The sequence below is a fragment of the Pleurodeles waltl genome, chromosome 7 (assembly GCF_031143425.1).
Source record: "Pleurodeles waltl isolate 20211129_DDA chromosome 7, aPleWal1.hap1.20221129, whole genome shotgun sequence".
NCBI lineage: Eukaryota > Metazoa > Chordata > Amphibia > Caudata > Salamandridae > Pleurodeles > Pleurodeles waltl.
Genome location: NC_090446.1, coordinates 925775564 through 925794897, shown reverse-complemented (window position 1 = coordinate 925794897; position 19334 = coordinate 925775564).

The window sequence follows — 19334 nt, the reverse complement described above, 5'->3', positions numbered from 1 at the left end:
TGGACTTGTGTTCTTGGTGTATATAATTGTATATAGTATAAATGTATATATTTGTAAATATTTTTGATTTATGTAATTGAATATATCACAATTATTCGACTCATTTCCTTTTGTCCTTGCATTCTTCCAGGGGGTTTGGGGGTGTAACTGTAATGTATCAACATGTATTAATGTGTGTGTGTGTTGTAGTGGGTGAGGGTGGGGGTGGGGATGTTGCGTGTGTGTGTCACTGTTTTTTCCCTCCCCCCTTCCCTGTGTCGTAGGTGCAGTACTCACCGTGGTCTTCGCTGCCGGCATTCGTGCTCCTGGTAGAGGAGCAGGAAGATAAAGGCTGGGAGTATCTGAAGTTCCGGTTCCATGGCGTCCTGGTTCCTCGTGGGGTGTGTAGAGGTGAGCGTTTTCCCTTCGAAGTCCTGTTTCAGCCGTGTTTTTGTTCGTGGTGAATCCACCCCGGAAAAGGTGGTGGATTGGTGGATTGTAATAGTGTGGGCGGTACATTGTCCTCCGCCTGTCTGTTGGCGGTTACCGCTGCGGTGTTTGTTTGTACCGATGTGGCAGTTGGAGTGTTAAATTGGCTGTCTCTGTTGGCGGTTTCCGCCACGGTTGTGATTCCATTTTTTTTTACCGCCGGCCTGTTGGACGTTTTACCGCCACTTTAACACCGACTGCCAGGGTTGTAATGACCACCTATATGCCACAGGTATATGGATTAAAAAGGGCATTGTAGGCAAGGCAAAAGGTTTATTTTGCATGGCTGCAGTGTCATTTTAAAATTGTACAGGCTGCAATGGCACACCAGAGACATGACTTAAAAGGCTACTTAAGAGAGTGGCACATTAAGTGCTTCAACCCCACTGGCAGAATTTGATTTACAGATGGTGTAATGTTGTACCATTTTACTATATAAGTGACTTATAAGTAAACTAAACTTGCCAATCAGGTGTAGTCCAAATGTACCAAGTTTTAAGGAGTGAGCACAACCACATTAGCACTGGTTATCAGTGGTAAAGTGCACAGAACTCTATAGCCAACATAAATTTCAGTAAATAGGAGAAGAGTAGGCAAAATGTTTGGGGGAAGACCACTATAAGGCTGACAGGTCTAACATTTAGGTGTATACATTTGTGTATTTGTACTGATTAAACATTATTTGGAGAGTAAATCAACTCATCATATGGATCTTATTAATATGTATTATAATTTTGCATCTTTTAGTATAATATATGGAACTTCACCATTTGAAAGTTAAAATACATTTTAGCGATTTTATTCCCCACATGCTCAGCTACCCAGTGCTTGTCTAACCCAAGTCACACATCATGATCATCAGTAAGGGAATAAAATCACAAGTCTGTGAAAGAATACAAACACTATGATGGTGATATCAATACATTATCATACATCAACGCACTGGAACAAATGTCTAAACATTTTGGCCCATATTTATACTTTTTTAGCGCCGCATTTGCGTCGTTTTTTGACGCAAAATCTTCGCAAACTTCCAAAATGATTACATTTTGGAAGTTTGCGCCGATTTTGCGTCAAAAAACGACGCAAATGCGGCGCTAAAAAAGTATAAATACGGGCCTTTGTTTCATTTTAGAGAGAAAATAAATGTAGTCATTGCTAGGGTTAATAATTTTAATGTCTGGACTTTTATCTGCTTGAAAAGTAGAATCATGTGCAGTCTTTTTCCTCATTATTGATATTATGCTACAAGACTGCCAGCACAAAGCATAACATAAGGTTTGCATGGGCTCGAGCCATGAGAGTCCATCGGCGATTAGGCTTCTTTGAAGGAGCCATGGCTTTCAGTCTAGTTTGGTTGAGGTATTGGACATATCGAAAGTTGGTATAGCTCCAGCAGGCTGAGGCCTTTAACGCTGGAGTGGACATTCAATGGTTGATATAGCTCTCTACAGTGGAATATAAAGCTGTAATCAAGTTTATTTTCTAATCTAGGAGTTTGCAGTGTCATGTATCACAGATGCAGAAGGTGATAGTAGAACCCTGATATCTCTGAGAAAACAGAAGCATAATGCAAGGCCAGCCTCTGAATAAACTAATTCACTTAAGGGGGGCTTTGAAAAGGTAAAATAATAGGTATTTTATTTAAGCTCCTGGTAGTCCCTTTTTATTGACTTTTATTTGTAAATGAAGACAATACAATCTGAATTTGTGGCTGCATTTATTTGAACAATTTTAAACAAAATAACTAAATCTTTCTTTGAGTGTGATGTGTTGTAAGTCATGTCAATCATTAATGCCAGGCCAAGCACTGTACATAATAACAGCATATAGAGTTTTAAAAGAATGAAATGTCATTAAGTTTAAATGTGTAGGAGCTACTGCTTTATGAAATTTCCCCGTGTCAAAATACTATGCAGAAATGAGAAAATTAAATTGCAGAAGAAAATCAATTATTAACATACTTATTTATGTATGTATTTAGGTATTGGTAAATTCAACATACACCTATGTTCAATCCTGCAAGGCTACACAGTTAGGGTGTGAACAACCAGATCTTCAGTCATTTCCTGAATTTGAAAAGACCAGCTCCCTTTCTTAACTTCAGGGGAAGGTTGTTCCTCAGCCTTGCCAGAGCCACAGAGACAGAACACTGGCCAAGAGATCATCTTTTAAATTCCAGCACATTCAGTAACGGCATTGAGTGAGGTCAAATTTATTTCTGAAGATAACATTATCTACCAAACAAAGGAATTTCAACGCCACCTTTTTTAGGTTTCACCTGTGCATTGCTTGTGCTGTGCTGTGCTTGCAATATCGCATGTAAATACAAAAAAAACAACTCAAAAGGGGCTTAGAGTCCACCCATTACTTGCCTTTATTTACCATTGGTTTGCTCCAATGTCACTCTTTATTCCTTGCTTTTCATTTGGCAGCACCACCTTCTTCCCCTTTCACTTCAGTTCTTTCAGCCTTCCATGGAGCTTGGATGGAGTAAAGTTTCCTTCTTGTGGCCAGTGTCCTTTCATTGGCCGCCCACTTGTACAGGTACTTTTTAGTTTTTGCCAAACAGCGCTTGTGCTGTGCTTGCAAAATCTCTTGTATTTAAAATAAATCTTAAAAAGTACTTACAACCTTACTTACTTACTTTTACTTACCATTGTCTGGCTCCCACGTGGCTCCCACGTCACTTTACTTACTTTTGGCTGGCTCCCACTTCACTTTCATATCCTTTTTTCCTATTGGTCAGCAACTCCTGCTCGCCTCCGTTTTCGATCTTCATCGTGGTCAACATGGTGCCATTGAGCCTGAACCAAATGCTACTTCCGGTGGCCAGAGTGTTTCCACTGCAGGCTCCTGCAGGTAATCTTTAATGTTCAAGCTTTTTTTTGGAGGAGAGGAAGCACATTGGCATTATTCAACCACACCATCCTATAATTATGGACGTTAAAGGATTGTATGTGAAGTGCCACCATCCGATTTCTTCCTTTAATTGCAATCGTATTACATGTTTAGTTGAAAGCTGAATGCAGGTGTGCTAGTTTTGTTTATCAATGCAGCTCGAACCTGCCTGTGACTAGTCATTCTGCACTTAAGGCACCAAGTTTATAAACATTTGTTACTTGCACTTAACCATTTCCCCTGTTTAACTGTGCATCCAAACAAAGCTTGGTTGCCTATTGGAAACTTGTTTCTTTGAAAGGACTTTATTTTTTTAGAGCACTGATTTTCCGTCGTTGTAAATATAGAACAAAGCAATGACTACATGTATCAGACCATTTTTTTGTTAGACACATTTATGCCTGCTTCGCCTTCATAATTAATAAATACTTTATTGTAAAGGGGGGAAAAAAATCAATGATTGCTACATTATGGGCTGCATGTTATCAAAGCCCGTTTTTGTCAAGGTCTCCACAGTGCTTTATTCAAGCACTCTATGTAATATGCTAACTTGATGTGAGAAACTGGGGCTGATTGCAGAGGCCCCCTAACTTTTTGCCCCCATTTTCCACTTTATGCTGGTGTTTTCCTGACTCTGCTGGTGCCCTGGGTACTGCTAACCAGTCCCAGGGCCTGTGCTCTGTGTAAAATGGATATGCAAATTAGGCTAATTATAATTGGCTAAGTTAACCTACCTATAAGTCCCTAGTATATGGTAGGGCATGTAGGTTTAGGGACCACAGCATAGGTGGTGCACACCTAGGTGCATTGCTGAGGTGCCCAGTGTCATTTTAAAAGCAAGCCTGCCTTGCTGGCTGCTTTTAAATTAAAGTTATATGCAAATTCGACTTTGGAATTAAAGGTACTTCCAAAGTTTTAAACTACCTTATTTTTACATATAAGTCACCCCTAAGGTGTGCCCTATGTGCCCCTAGGGCTGGGTGCCATGTAACTATAAGCAGGGACTTTTTAAAAATAGATTTATAAGCCCTGGTGAGGTAAAAACAGCCAAATTCGTTTTTCCCTCATTGAAGTAAATGGCCTTCATAGGCTAGAATGGGCAGACTTTATTTTAAATTTTAAAGTCTCCTTAAATGTTACATACCAAGAATTTGGTATCAAATTGATTGTTATAATAAATCCCACAACTTCCAGTTGTTGGATTTAATATAACTAGTGCAGGTAAAAAGTTTAGACTTTACCTAAAAAGTTGCCAATTTCAGCTCTGCATTGTTTTTACTGCTGTGCTCTGATTGGCCAGCCTGCAGCAGCTTCTGCCAGGCCACTTTAATGAGGTGTGAAGTGGCCTGGCTTTACACAAAGGAATGTGCTTGGGGGAGAGAATCTCCCCTCAGCAGATGGGGAAGCAGGAAGGGGGAGGGCTGCCAAACTGGTCTTCAAAGGCAGAGAAGGACATCTGGAGCACCCAGCAACACCCCCACATCCTGCAACCCCAGACAGCTAGGTGCCCCCTTGATTAGATTAGGAGAGGGCAGGAGAGGGGTGTGTTTATGATTTTTAGCCACACCAGTGGGTGGGCTCAGCCAGATCTCTCCTCCAAAAATCAGATTCATCCATTTTGGATTTTTAGAGACTATTGCCTTCTGGGATGGATTTTTGCCACACTTCCCAGGAAGTGGTCATCACAGGGGGACGACCCTGTCCCTGATTGGAGGACCAGGGCCCCCCTGCTTTTCACCCAGGAGCAAGGATAAAACTGGCAGACCTGCACCCACGCCTCAGATCCCCACCAAATTTCAAGAAGAAAGAACTACAAGGAGAAGAAGGACTGCCCTGCTGGACCCCTGGCCTGCACCTGGACCCTGCACTCAGAAAGACTGCACCAGCTGCACACTTGGGCTTCACCACAAGAAGGACTTTGCCTGGCTTCCACTGGTTCAAGGAGGGACTCCCTGTTTGCTACCGGTGAAAAATTGCTAACCAGAGTCCCCTGCACCAACTCCTGAAAAAGTGACCAGCTGACCACTGCCCAGTGGCCAAAAAGGAGTTTGCGCCAGGTGCACTCTGGGAGTTGAAGTCCGCACTTCCCAAGGACCATCACAGAACTTCTGGACCCTTGGGGTGAGCTGTGGACCCCAAAAGAACCTTAAAAGAACATCTGGGTGAAGCCCCAGAAGTTTGGAAAAGATTGGAGAAATTTTAGAAAAAAAGCTCCATAAAGTGACCGACTCGACGCGGAAATTCTAGCCGGCTTGCCTCAACCGCGACCCGGCCTGACTTCGTGTTTCGTCCCGGTCAAGAAAAACATCCGAAAAAGAGACTAAGTCCGAACGTAAAAAGTTGACCGGGACCTTCCAGCCATCGTATCCGAGAAGGGCTCCACGGACGTCGGATCAAGATCCAGGTTTACCCCGGTCGAAGGATTTTCATCTCGAAAAAACGACTAAGTCCGAAGGTAGAAATCACCACCGAGGAAACCGACTTCGCGTATCCGGACAAGGGCTCCAGGAGGTCGGATCCAACTGGCAGGTTCGTCCCGGTGAAGAAAAACTTCAAAATAAAGACTAAGTCAGAAGGTAACTTTTTAACCGAGGCTTCCCGCGACCTGTAGCCGAGCAGGGCTCCATCGCGGTCGGCCTGAAAGTTTGACTTTGCCCCGGTCCTGGTGCAACCAGATGACCCGATTTGCGCTTTTTGTTTCTAAGCGCTAGAAAATAATAATACTTTAAAAATTCATATCTCCGGTTCCCCTGAACTGATTTTAATCGTTTTTGTGTCATTTTAAAGATAAAAATATAAGCTATTTTTATAAATTGGTTTTGGATTTTTAAACTGTTTCCTGTGTTTTATTTAATTACTGTTTTGTGATATCTGAATGCTTTACACTTTGTCTCCTAAGTTAAGCCTTGACGCTCGATGCCAAGCTACCAAGGGTAGAGCTGGGATTAATTTACTGAGACCTAACTGTACTTTTGTGGAGGTTTGTGGCTTGTTGCTAGGTGTAGGTACCTACCTGCCCTACCAATAACCCATTTTCCAACATAATTGGAAGCAGCGACGGGATCCTGTACTTGTGTTCAATATCACGTTACAGTTTTGGATAAAACAAATTAAAAATCCTTTAAATTGTCCTAGTGCAAAAATTGTTTTTAATTTTTAATTTTAAATTTTAAAAAAAAATTAATTTGGATTAATTTCAATTATTGAATTTTTGTAATTTTTCTAAATTCTTGTTTCCAATTTTTGCAAAAAGTTTTTGTTGACACAAAACTAGGGAACCATGGAGCTTGATCTGGCTAGCCTACCCACACTGACAGTAGTCCAGCTTAGGGGGTTGTGTATTGAGAGGGGGTTGCCTGCAACCCCTGATCTCAGGAAGCAAATCCTGATTAAATCCCTGACAGCATGGGCTGAGGCACAAGAGGTAGAGACAGAGGAAGCTCCAGAGGAGGAAGAAAAAGAGGAAGATGCTAACTCTAACCACTCAGGGGAGGGAAGGCATCAGACCCCAAGTGAGGAAGAGGAGGAACGGTCCTCACTGGATACAGTCACTAGGGGCAGACCCAAAGCTAGTGGTAGGAAGAGGGTCCTTTCAGGAGGAGAGAACCCATCCATCAGGGAAAGAGAGCTGGAAGCCCAGCTAGCCTACATAGCTTTGGAAGCAGATAAGCTGGCCCTAGAAAAGCAAAAGTGGGCATACAAAGAAAAAAGAGATGGAAGCAGCGATAAAGAAGCTGAGGTGTCCATGGGTGGGGGAGTTTGCCCCAGATTACCCAAGGGGGTGGTTCCTGCTTATGTAGAGGGGGATGACATAGATAAGTGGCTAGGGGCCTTTGAGAGGGCACTCCAAATGAGAAGGGTTAGGCCTCAATACTGGGGTTCCCTTTTGTGGGAGTTGGTCCCCAACTCAGGGAGGGATAGGCTTCTGACCTTAAGGGGGGAGGAGGCAGATTCATACCCTAGTATGAAGAGGTGCTTAGTCAAGAAGTTTGGTCTGACCCCAGAGCAATATAGAATGAAGTTCAGGGACACCCAGAAGGTCAGTACCCAGTCTTGGGTTGACTTTGTGGACACCTCACTAAAGGCACTAGAGGGCTGGATTATTGGCAACAAAGTAAATACTTATGAGGGGTTATACAATCTGATCATGAGAGAGCACATCTTGACCAATTGTATCCAAGAAAGGTTACGCCAGCATCTAGTGGACTCTAAGCTGACCAACCCTAGAGAGCTAGGGGAGGCAGCTGATGAGTGGTTGAGAACCAGGGTGGTTGTCAAGTCCCAGGGGGGAGACTCCAAGAAGGGGGGGACAGGTCCCCAAAAACCTAAGGAGGGAGGTGGTAAGCCCACCACAGAGACTCCCTCTGTACCCCAGAACCCTAAGAAGGAGGAGAGTAAATCCCACTCCCACTCTGACATGCAGAGACAGGGAGACCCAGGGTTAAAAAAGCTCTTGGACAGTAGGGCTTGCTTTGACTGTCAGCAGACAGGTCACTTCAGAGGAGATGCAGCCTGTCCAAAGAAAGTGGTTAGCACTGGGCTGTCCAGTGTAGCCATAGAGGAGGATTCCTCAGATGATGAAGTCCTCCTAGCATTGTGCTGGGAGACAGGACCAGATGGTAAGCTGGTGATCCCTGAGGGTGGGAGTAGGCACTTCCACCACATTCAAGTGAATGGGATCCCTACCACTGGCCTGAGAGACACCTGTGCCAGTCACACTGTAGTGAGTGACCGGTTAGTGACCCCAGACATGTATGTCCCAGGAAAGACAAAGAAAGTCAGGATAGCCACAGGGGAGGTCACCTCTAAACCTGTAGCCATAGTGCCCCTAGAGAGGGAGGGTATCCTTGACTGGATTAGGGTGGTAGTCAGTGCTGACCTTCCCCTAGATTGTATCCTGGGCAATGACCTCCCAGAGGTCAGTCTGGTCCCAGATGGGGCGGTCGCCCAGGGCGCCCCCCCAAACCAAAGTCCTGGGGAGTCAGTCCCTACAGTTAGGAGACAGGGGTCCCCAAGAAAAGGAAAGAAGAAAAGGAAGGGTAGGCCACTCTTAAAGAGAGTTCCAGGGAGCCAAAGGCCTTCTGCCCCAGTAGGGGGGGAGCCCAGAGTTGGCACTGGTGAGGCCTCACCTGACCCCAAGGAAGTCCTGAGTAGTCAGGCAGCTGTCCAGATGCAAGGTGTTGCCCCTGCACTGACAGAAGGGAGAGTGGAAGGAGGGTGTCTGCCACAGGAGGTGGTAGCCCCCCACTCTAGACAGCAAGAGGGGTGCCAGGACCCCAAAGATGCCCCTAAAGCAGCTCAGCCACCTGTCAGTGGAGAGCTTAGGGTGTGGTTCTGGGTACTGACAGCTGTCAGTAGCCTCTGCTGGGTGCTAGCCTTCCTGGCAGCACTGTACTTGGCCTGGGAGGCAGACCCCAAGGCCAATAGCAAAGTAGGCCCCCTGACCCTGTTGGTCATGGTGGGGTTGCTCAAGTGTTGGGTGACCTCTTTGGGTAAGCTAGGTCTTGCCCTAGCAAAGTTAGGAGTAGGGGAGGTGGGCACCTCACTACCCAAGTTGGCAGAGAGAGAGGAGGAAAACCCCCCTAGAGGGAAGTTTCAGTTTGAGTTGGGTCCTTTTACTGTTGGGATGGCTTCACTACCCAGAGGGAGTGACCCTGACAGGAGGATATAAGGCAGAGTAGGCCCTGCAAAGGGACAGCCAGTTTTCTTCACTGTCTTCCTCGCCTAACAAGCCAGGAAGACTCTCCCAGGGTTGGGCTGAGTCTCCTGGGCGTGTGGGCTGGGGGGGGGGTTGTGTGAGAAACTGGGGCTGATTGCAGAGGCCCCCTAACTTTTTGCCCCCATTTTCCACTTTATGCTGGTGTTTTCCTGACTCTGCTGGTGCCCTGGGTACTGCTAACCAGTCCCAGGGCCTGTGCTCTGTGTAAAATGGATATGCAAATTAGGCTAATTATAATTGGCTAAGTTAACCTACCTATAAGTCCCTAGTATATGGTAGGGCATGTAGGTTTAGGGACCACAGCATAGGTGGTGCACACCTAGGTGCATTGCTGAGGTGCCCAGTGTCATTTTAAAAGCAAGCCTGCCTTGCTGGCTGCTTTTAAATTAAAGTTATATGCAAATTCGACTTTGGAATTAAAGGTACTTCCAAAGTTTTAAACTACCTTATTTTTACATATAAGTCACCCCTAAGGTGTGCCCTATGTGCCCCTAGGGCTGGGTGCCATGTAACTATAAGCAGGGACTTTATAAAAATAGATTTATAAGCCCTGGTGAGGTAAAAACAGCCAAATTCGTTTTTCCCTCATTGAAGTAAATGGCCTTCATAGGCTAGAATGGGCAGACTTTATTTTAAATTTTAAAGTCTCCTTAAATGTTACATACCAAGAATTTGGTATCAAATTGATTGTTATAATAAATCCCACAACTTCCAGTTGTTGGATTTAATATAACTAGTGCAGGTAAAAAGTTTAGACTTTACCTAAAAAGTTGCCAATTTCAGCTCTGCATTGTTTTTACTGCTGTGCTCTGATTGGCCAGCCTGCAGCAGCTTCTGCCAGGCCACTTTAATGAGGTGTGAAGTGGCCTGGCTTTACACAAAGGAATGTGCTTGGGGGAGAGAATCTCCCCTCAGCAGATGGGGAAGCAGGAAGGGGGAGGGCTGCCAAACTGGTCTTCAAAGGCAGAGAAGGACATCTGGAGCACCCAGCAACACCCCCACATCCTGCAACCCCAGACAGCTAGGTGCCCCCTTGATTAGATTAGGAGAGGGCAGGAGAGGGGTGTGTTTATGATTTTTAGCCACACCAGTGGGTGGGCTCAGCCAGATCTCTCCTCCAAAAATCAGATTCATCCATTTTGGATTTTTAGAGACTATTGCCTTCTGGGATGGATTTTTGCCACACTTCCCAGGAAGTGGTCATCACAGGGGGACGACCCTGTCCCTGATTGGAGGACCAGGGCCCCCCTGCTTTTCACCCAGGAGCAAGGATAAAACTGGCAGACCTGCACCCACGCCTCAGATCCCCACCAAATTTCAAGAAGAAAGAACTACAAGGAGAAGAAGGACTGCCCTGCTGGACCCCTGGCCTGCACCTGGACCCTGCACTCAGAAAGACTGCACCAGCTGCACACTTGGGCTTCACCACAAGAAGGACTTTGCCTGGCTTCCACTGGTTCAAGGAGGGACTCCCTGTTTGCTACAGGTGAAAAATTGCTAACCAGAGTCCCCTGCACCAACTCCTGAAAAAGTGACCAGCTGACCACTGCCCAGTGGCCAAAAAGGAGTTTGCGCCAGGTGCACTCTGGGAGTTGAAGTCCGCACTTCCCAAGGACCATCACAGAACTTCTGGACCCTTGGGGTGAGCTGTGGACCCCAAAAGAACCTTAAAAGAACATCTGGGTGAAGCCCCAGAAGTTTGGAAAAGATTGGAGAAATTTTAGAAAAAAAGCTCCATAAAGTGACCGACTCGACGCGGAAATTCTAGCCGGCTTGCCTCAACCGCGACCCGGCCTGACTTCGTGGTTCGTCCCGGTCAAGAAAAACATCCGAAAAAGAGACTAAGTCCGAACGTAAAAAGTTGACCGGGACCTTCCAGCCATCGTATCCGAGAAGGGCTCCACGGACGTCGGATCAAGATCCAGGTTTACCCCGGTCGAAGGATTTTCATCTCGAAAAAACGACTAAGTCCGAAGGTAGAAATCACCACCGAGGAAACCGACTTCGCGTATCCGGACAAGGGCTCCAGGAGGTCGGATCCAACTGGCAGGTTCGTCCCGGTGAAGAAAAACTTCAAAATAAAGACTAAGTCAGAAGGTAACTTTTTAACCGAGGCTTCCCGCGACCTGTAGCCGAGCAGGGCTCCATCGCGGTCGGCCTGAAAGTTTGACTTTGCCCCGGTCCTGGTGCAACCAGATGACCCGATTGGCGCTTTTTGTTTCTAAGCGCTAGAAAATAATAATACTTTAAAAATTCATATCTCCGGTTCCCCTGAACTGATTTTAATCGTTTTTGTGTCATTTTAAAGATAAAAATATAAGCTATTTTTATAAATTGGTTTTGGATTTTTAAACTGTTTCCTGTGTTTTATTTAATTACTGTTTTGTGATATCTGAATGCTTTACACTTTGTCTCCTAAGTTAAGCCTTGACGCTCGATGCCAAGCTACCAAGGGTAGAGCTGGGATTAATTTACTGAGACCTAACTGTACTTTTGTGGAGGTTTGTGGCTTGTTGCTAGGTGTAGGTACCTACCTGCCCTACCAATAACCCATTTTCCAACACTTGAAAAGTGGAAAATATTCTTTTTGTGTGCCATCCCATGTCCTAACCCATTTAGCAGGATATCCTAATAGGGTTGCCTTCGCTTTGGTGGCATTTCTCATTGCGTCCTTTCTCATCATATTTGCCTCCAATGAATTGTGTTCAGGATCTAACATATATAATGCTGGTTAACGTGTCTTCCGGCTATGCAAATAAAAATTATGTGTGTTGCTTTATGTTAATTGTTTTAAATCACAGTTTCTATTAGTGAGCATTGTTTTCCAGAAATGAATGAAGAGTACACGGATTACCTATTTTTTCAGCGATTGAGCATTCGACGTTATTTAGGCATATCAAGTGTCCTTCTGTCCGGGCTTGCCCCCTCTCATCTCCCGTTGCTTGCCCCCTCCACAGATACCTTGATAACGCGTCCAGCCCTTATAAATTACCTGTACCTGGACACGCTTGAGGTCAGTGAACCTTTTAGCCGAGTTGGGCTCTCCTCATCCTCGAATAGTCGGGTCACTTAAATCAATAATCAATAACTATTGTAACCAATAGTCATTACTCAATTAATAAATCAAAATAACACATTAGGAATCAATAACACTTGGTATTTCGACGCGCCATGACCTTTCAGTCATGAATAACCACACCAGTTTATTAAAAGTTAGTGAATTTATTTCCCTATATTAACAAAGCTAGCACAATGTATATAAGTCTCAAAACCAAATGATATATGTATACGAACATTACTAGCTGTCCATAGCGGCGGAAGAAACGCAATCTACGTAAAATCTGAATAATAATACATTCAGTTGTAGCAATACAAATCACTAATATGAGTAATTGAATTTGACTAATTGCATACATCGGTCAGTATGTCAAGATTTCAATTTAGCATGGTGCATCAGATAAAACCCTCAACTATCCTCTAATTAGCATTGGCATGTGGGGCTTCATGCAAAACGAATTTAGTCAACTCAAATTTGGAAAACTTCTAGCTTGGGCCCTATAAAATAGCAGTTGGTACCTAAAAGGAACAACACAATGCATAATACAATTATCCTTTCATAATTACCAATTACAATCAGCATTCAAGAAAGTCTTCGTCCTTAAGGTACCGGTTCGATCAGCATGGGGCAGAATTTCAAAGGGGCAAAGTTAAGGGTAAGTTTCCTTGCAGCAGCAAGGAGAATGGGGCAAAGTTACTGCATGGGCAAGACGGGGCAATTTAAAGTTAAAGTCTCTAGGGTGAGAATTCTCAAAGTCTCTTTTTCTGTGATAGAGAAAAGGGCATCAAGATGTCGTCTAAGATGGCGTCTCGCATTTGGATTCAAAGATGGCATCAAGGAAAATGGCTGACTTCTCTTCGTCCAGTGGGTTTAAGTAAGAAACATTCCAAATTCTGCAGGGTCTTCCATTGGAGGGTTCATAGGATGGCTTCAATTTGACAAATGGAAAGTGTTTTTCTCCTAGTTCTCATTTATGCATAGATTGTCCTTGGAGCCTTGGAAAACAAGTTGCAACATGGCTTGCCAATTATTTTGGTATCTGTACCCTCATTGTCCGCACCTGCAGAGACTGACCTTGCTTCAAAGGGGATGAAACCGGCCTAGCACGAAACCTTGGAGATAAGTATGTTAGTCATCCCCACTGGAAAAATACAACTTTAAAGTAAAATATTCATTTTATTAGTTCAAGGAAAAGCCACGCAGTTGGAATTTGAGACCAGGCAACTAGGCCAAAGCCTCTCTAAAATTTAAGCTAAGCACAAACAGTTTCAATAAGAAATCATGGCACACATTTGCAATTATGACAGATTACTACAATTTTCAATTCTTCATGATTAATAAAGCACGTTTATAATATTGGCGAACTACTCCGAGGGCACAATTTCCCACGTACATTATTTTCTTTACTAAACTCACACTACATTATACGATTTTGGTTACATGATATATGAATATATGTTGGTCCTTCTTTTTCTGCGTCATCAATCCTTCCTCTGATGACTAATTATGTAATCACATCAAATCTACCCACAAATTTTATCCCATTAAAATTCTGTTTTAGTAATTTGGCACTTCAGTCAATTCCCTCTTTCTTTTGATTCCTTTAGATTTCTCCATGTATATTTCTACCATTTTGGTTTGTTCTTTCTCTTCTCTTCTCCTTTTGTTTCTTGTTTTCAATATTTTGATAGCTTTCCATATTCCCCAACTGCCTAATAAACAAATCAATATTATTAGTATTCCCTTTACTATTTTCAGTAACAATCCATTCCAAACGTTGCTGAGCCAATTTCCCACCAAAGCAAATCCCTTTCCAACCTTCTCCCATACTCCTGGTTCTTTCAATTCCTTCAAATCTGTACTTTCGTTAGTTACGTTTGTAAGCATCTTTCTAATTTGCCTACTGCTGTCCGGTGTATATGTACAACAGTGACGTGTACCAAGCATTTTGCAAACGCCGCCATCCTTTGCTAAAAGAATGTCTAAGGCAAGCCGATTTTGAAGAGTCATAGCTCTTTCTGCAGCAAGTTCAGCATCCATCAGGATTATAGCTCCTGAGAATTTTGTCAGCATGTGATCCACATTAGTAGACAACTTTCATATCTTAATTGAATTCAAAATGACTCCCACTGAAGGAATCAAGGCTCCAAATATATCTCCCACCACACCAGAAGCTGTCTCCCTCTTCTGAACATAATGTGATTCAGACAGCTTTGGGAATTTCTTTAAGTCGTCCAGTTGATAAACCTTTGGGAATACTATTCCCAAATAACATCTCCCATACCATCCTTTAGGAAGACGATAATAGGCGTTAAGTCCACAAATGTAATATACCCCTGGAATAACTGGGTCTTGTCCATTCAGCATGAACGTCCATTTAGGTTGAAACAAAAACTTATGTTTACATTCACTCGTTCCCACAAAGACTGTGTCATAATATGATTTATGTCTATGAATACAGAATCTTCCTACGTGTAATGTATCTAAAGCTATTTTTCCTTGTGTCTTTATCACAGCAAAAGCATAATTATCTACAGATGTCCTTTTGGGTAATTCCCTTTCTAATTTCTCCTTCACCTCTTTCCTCCTATCGTCAGTGTTATCTAAAAAGCTTATCTCCATCGGTGAAAGCAAGCATGTAAGGTTCTCTCTATATGCGTGAGCTGTGTGAAAAGGTGACAACGGCTCAAAGAAGCCCCTCATCAATTTTATATAATAATCTCTGGCTACTTTACTCAGGTACTCGATTATGGGGACATATGCAAATGTAACATCATAATTAGAATAAAAGTAATGAATATACTCCTGGCCATAATATCTGGTCATTATTAAACTACATGAAATTCCGTACGTAAGAGGCATGCTATGATATGTCACCCCTTCCACTACTGAGGTAGGTATTTGTGTGCATTCATAACAATCTTTCGCATCCATGGTCTCAACATACTCACTCAGCAAGCGATAGAAAACATTAGATGAAAGTTCCTTTTTATCATGCAGATGTCTTTCGTCTTGTTCGAGTTTCTTTAAAGCTGTTAGTTCAGTAGTAGTAGTAGGTCTAGAAGTAAAAGCATCATTTGTCCCTTTCTCATCCTTTCCATGCATTCCAAGAACTATTGCTACAATGATTAGTACACATGCAGTTATTAGACCTATACACACGTATTTACAACACTTCATTTTATGTCCCTGTGTAGTGTAGCCTGTCATGATCTATATATATAGAATCAGAAAGTTGAAGACACTTTATCAATTCGGATTTGCTGATATATACAAAGCTGAACGAGTTCAATGTTCACACGGTTTTCTTTAGCAGCTTCATCTTTTATCGGTTTATCAGCTTTGTCTCAAAATTGGTTTCAAAGTCAATCAAGTTTAGCAATGTCTTAGCCGGTTTAAAAGTCAATCAGGTTATCAATGTCTTATTCGGTAAAGATCATGGAGCATCACTTCTCAAGTGCCAAAGTGAAGTTCTGCCTCTTCGTTCTCAAGACTGAGAGATACGAATTCGTCTGACCAATCGTTAGCGGCTATGTATGCCCACTCCAGACTGGAATACCTTCTGCTCGGTATTCTCTTCCTTCCTTTTCAACTTTGCATCTCCCTTTGACTCTCTCTTGCTGGTGCTTTCTTCCTTGGCTGAGTCTTTCTCTTCACTCGATGTTGCTGTCTCGACAGACGCTTCTTTTCTTTTCTCTTTCAACTTTGGTCCTTCACTTTCGTTTAATGTTTCTCTGATCCTTAACTTCACTGGCGATATGCTTTGTCTTCGTATTGCACTATTTTCGCCTGATGGACCTGCAACCGCTTCTGGAAGAGTTTGAACAGTTTCACTCTGTCCTGTCTTGTCTTCTCTCTCTAGGAGATCAATCAGATTTTCCTTTTCTTTTTCTATATTGTCTGCTTCTGGGAAAGCCCTCCTCTGATCAGGCTCTCCTGCTCCTTCACCTGCCTCAGGCCTTTTGTCTCCTTCACTTGTCTCAGGCTCTTTGTCGCCTTCAGAACCTTCGTCACTTTCTGAGGCTTCTCCTTGGACCTCCTCAAATGGATCGGTTGTTTCTTCTTCAGAAAATATTTCTCCTTCCTCTATTTCTACCTGTTCGCCTCCAGGTCCTCTTTGTTCTGTCCCAGTGTCTTCTCAGACACTGGCGATTTCAGTGCTTCAACTTCCTCTTCTGTGGGGCACGTCACCCTTTTCGTGAGACTGGCGTGAATCCAGTTGGGAACTCCCGCACACTTCACAGCGTGTCCTGGACCTTGGATCGGTGGCAAGGTGGTTGCCTCCACCTGGTGAGAAAAAGAGCGTACCACCTCAGCTAGACCTTTGCAGTAGTCCAATACCATATCATCTGTAATATTCAAAAGAGCATTTGCAGGAACTGCTGGAAGTCTCATGGCTCTGCCCATGAGGATCTCGTGCGGGGACAGTCCAGTTTTCCTATCAGGGGTGTTTCTCATTGACATTAACACCAAGGGCAATGCGTCGGGCCATTTCAGGTTTGTTGATGCACATATTTTCGCCATCCTGGATTTCAATGTGCCATTCTTCATTTGCTCCACTAGACCTGATGCTTCAGGGCGGTAGCTACAATGCAACTTTTGCTCAATGTTCAGCGCTACACACAGTAATTTTATTACTTCGTTTTTGAAGTGACTTCCTCACTTCTGATTCTAAGGAGATCGGGAATCCGAAACGTGGGATTAGTTCTCTCAAGAGTAGTTTGGCAACTGTGAGACTGTCATTCCTTCGTGTGGGGTATGCTTCAATCCAGTGACTAAAAATACACACAATCACCAACATATACTTCAAGCCTCCATGCACAGGCATTTCAATAAAATCCATTTGCATCCTGCTGAATGGACCTCCTGCCCTCCCAATGTGGCTCAAATTTACTACTGTTCCTTTCCCTGCGTTCATTTGTTGGCAAATGACGCAACAATGGCAAACTGCTTCAGCAACTTGGCGAAATTTGGGGTTAAACCAATCAGTTTTAAATAGTCTGACCATGGCATCCCTTCCAAGATGAGCCTGTCCATTGTAGAATCGGGCCAATTGTGTCAACAGACTGTTTGGCAGAACCAATTTCCCTTCACTTGAAACCCACAAATCATCTAGCTTCTTTACACATTGCAATTTGGTCCATGAGAGTTTCTCATCTTCACTAACATCGTTCTGTAAGGACTTCAATTCATCCATTGTATCTACAACCTTTAGAGCAAAAGCTTCACTTGCTTCAAGTTCTGGCTCATTTATCAAGTTCCATTCATCTCTGAGCAATATACAGTTCAATGTGCAAAACCTTGCGACTTGATCTGCATATCCATTTCCCAAAGAAATGTAATCCTGTGATTTTGAATGTGCACTGCATTTTACCACTGCTACTTCTCCTGGTAACTGGATGGCATGCAACAATTCTCTTATTCTTTCACCATTTTTCACTGGTGATCCTGAAGAGGTCATGAAGCCTCTCTGTGACCACAACTGTCCAAAGTCATGCACTATTCCAAATCCGTACTGACTGTCAGTGTAAATGGTGACTTTCATCAATGCGGAAATTTGGCAAGCTCTAGTAAGTGCTACCAGTTCCGCTACCTGTGCAGAGTAAACTCCTTGAAGCCAAGATGCTTCCAGAATACCTGTTATTGTACATACAGCATATCCTGCTTTCAATATTCCTAGTGCATCTCTTAAACATGAACCATCAACAAAAATAACTTGATAATTTTCTTCCAATCGGGTGTCTTTGATATCAGGTCTTGGTTTTGTACAAAATTCAGTCACCTGAAGACAGTCGTGCTCGATGTCTTCAGCGTTCTCAATTTCAGCTTTTTTACTGGGAAACAAGGTTGCTGGATTCAACGTAGTGCACCTTTTCAGATGCACATTATGTGATCCCAGAATTATTGTCTCGTACCTTGTAAGCCTAGCACCAGTCATGTGCTGTGTTCGGGAACGTGTCAAAAGTATCTCGACTGAGTGAAGGACCATGACTGTTAAAGGATGTCCCATCACTATTCTTTCACTCTGATTTAAACTGATACCAACTGCTGCTACGGCACGCAAGCACCCTGGCAGTGCTGCTGCGACCGGATCCAAAGTAGCTGAAAAATATGCTACTGGTCTGTTTATGCCACCATGGGTTTGAGTCAAGACAGACAAGGAACATGCATCACGTTCATGACAAAACAATGTGAAAGGCTTTGTGTAATCAGGCATACCTAAAGCTGGAGCCCTGCACATGCATTCCTTTAATTCAATAAAAGCATCCATCTCATCTCCTTTCAGCTCTATTTCATCCTGCGCGTCTTTCTGGGTCAGTTTCAGTAAAGGTTTTGCTAGAGTTGAGAAATTGGGAATCCATTGGCGACAATAGCTCACCATTCCCAAAAACGTTCTCACCTCTCTTCTCGTCTTTGGTGGACTCATTTGAAGCACACTTGTTATTCTTTCTTTCATAATTCTTCGTGACCCTTTCTCTATTTGGTGACCCAAATATTTCACTTTCTTCTGGCAGAATTGTAATTTCGAAGGAGACACTTTGTGTCCGTTCCCTCCCAAATGGTTCAATAGGGCAATGGTATCAGCTGTAGAGTCACTTTCTGTCTTAGATGCGATTAGTAAATCATCAATGTACTGTACCAAGGTTGATTCAAATGGTAATTCCAACGATTCAAAATCTTTCTTTAGAATCTGATTGAAAATTGATGGTGACTCCGAAAACCCTTGAGGAATTTGACACCAACTGTAGACCCTGTCCAGGAATTTGAAACAAAAGAGAAATTTGCTGTCCTCATGAAGAGGCACAGAAAAGAATGCTTGTGATAGGTCGATGGCTGAGAACCACTCAGCATCACAGGGAACTTGAAACATTATCACAGCCGGATTTGGTACTACGGGACAACATTTGACTATTATGTCATTTATCTTCCTCAAATCCTGAACAATCCGGACCTTTCCACTCGGTTTTATCAGTCCCATAATTGGTGAATTACATGGACTGCTTAACACTTCTTTTAGTACTCCCTGTTTTACAAACTCATCAATGAGTTGGGCGACTTTCATGAGGGTGTCTTGCGCCATATGGTATAGTGGGGTCTGGGGAAAAGTTACATTTGGTTTTACAGTCACTTTTACTGGTTCTACTCCTTTGACCAATCTTACTTCTTTCCCTGTCATATCCCACACTT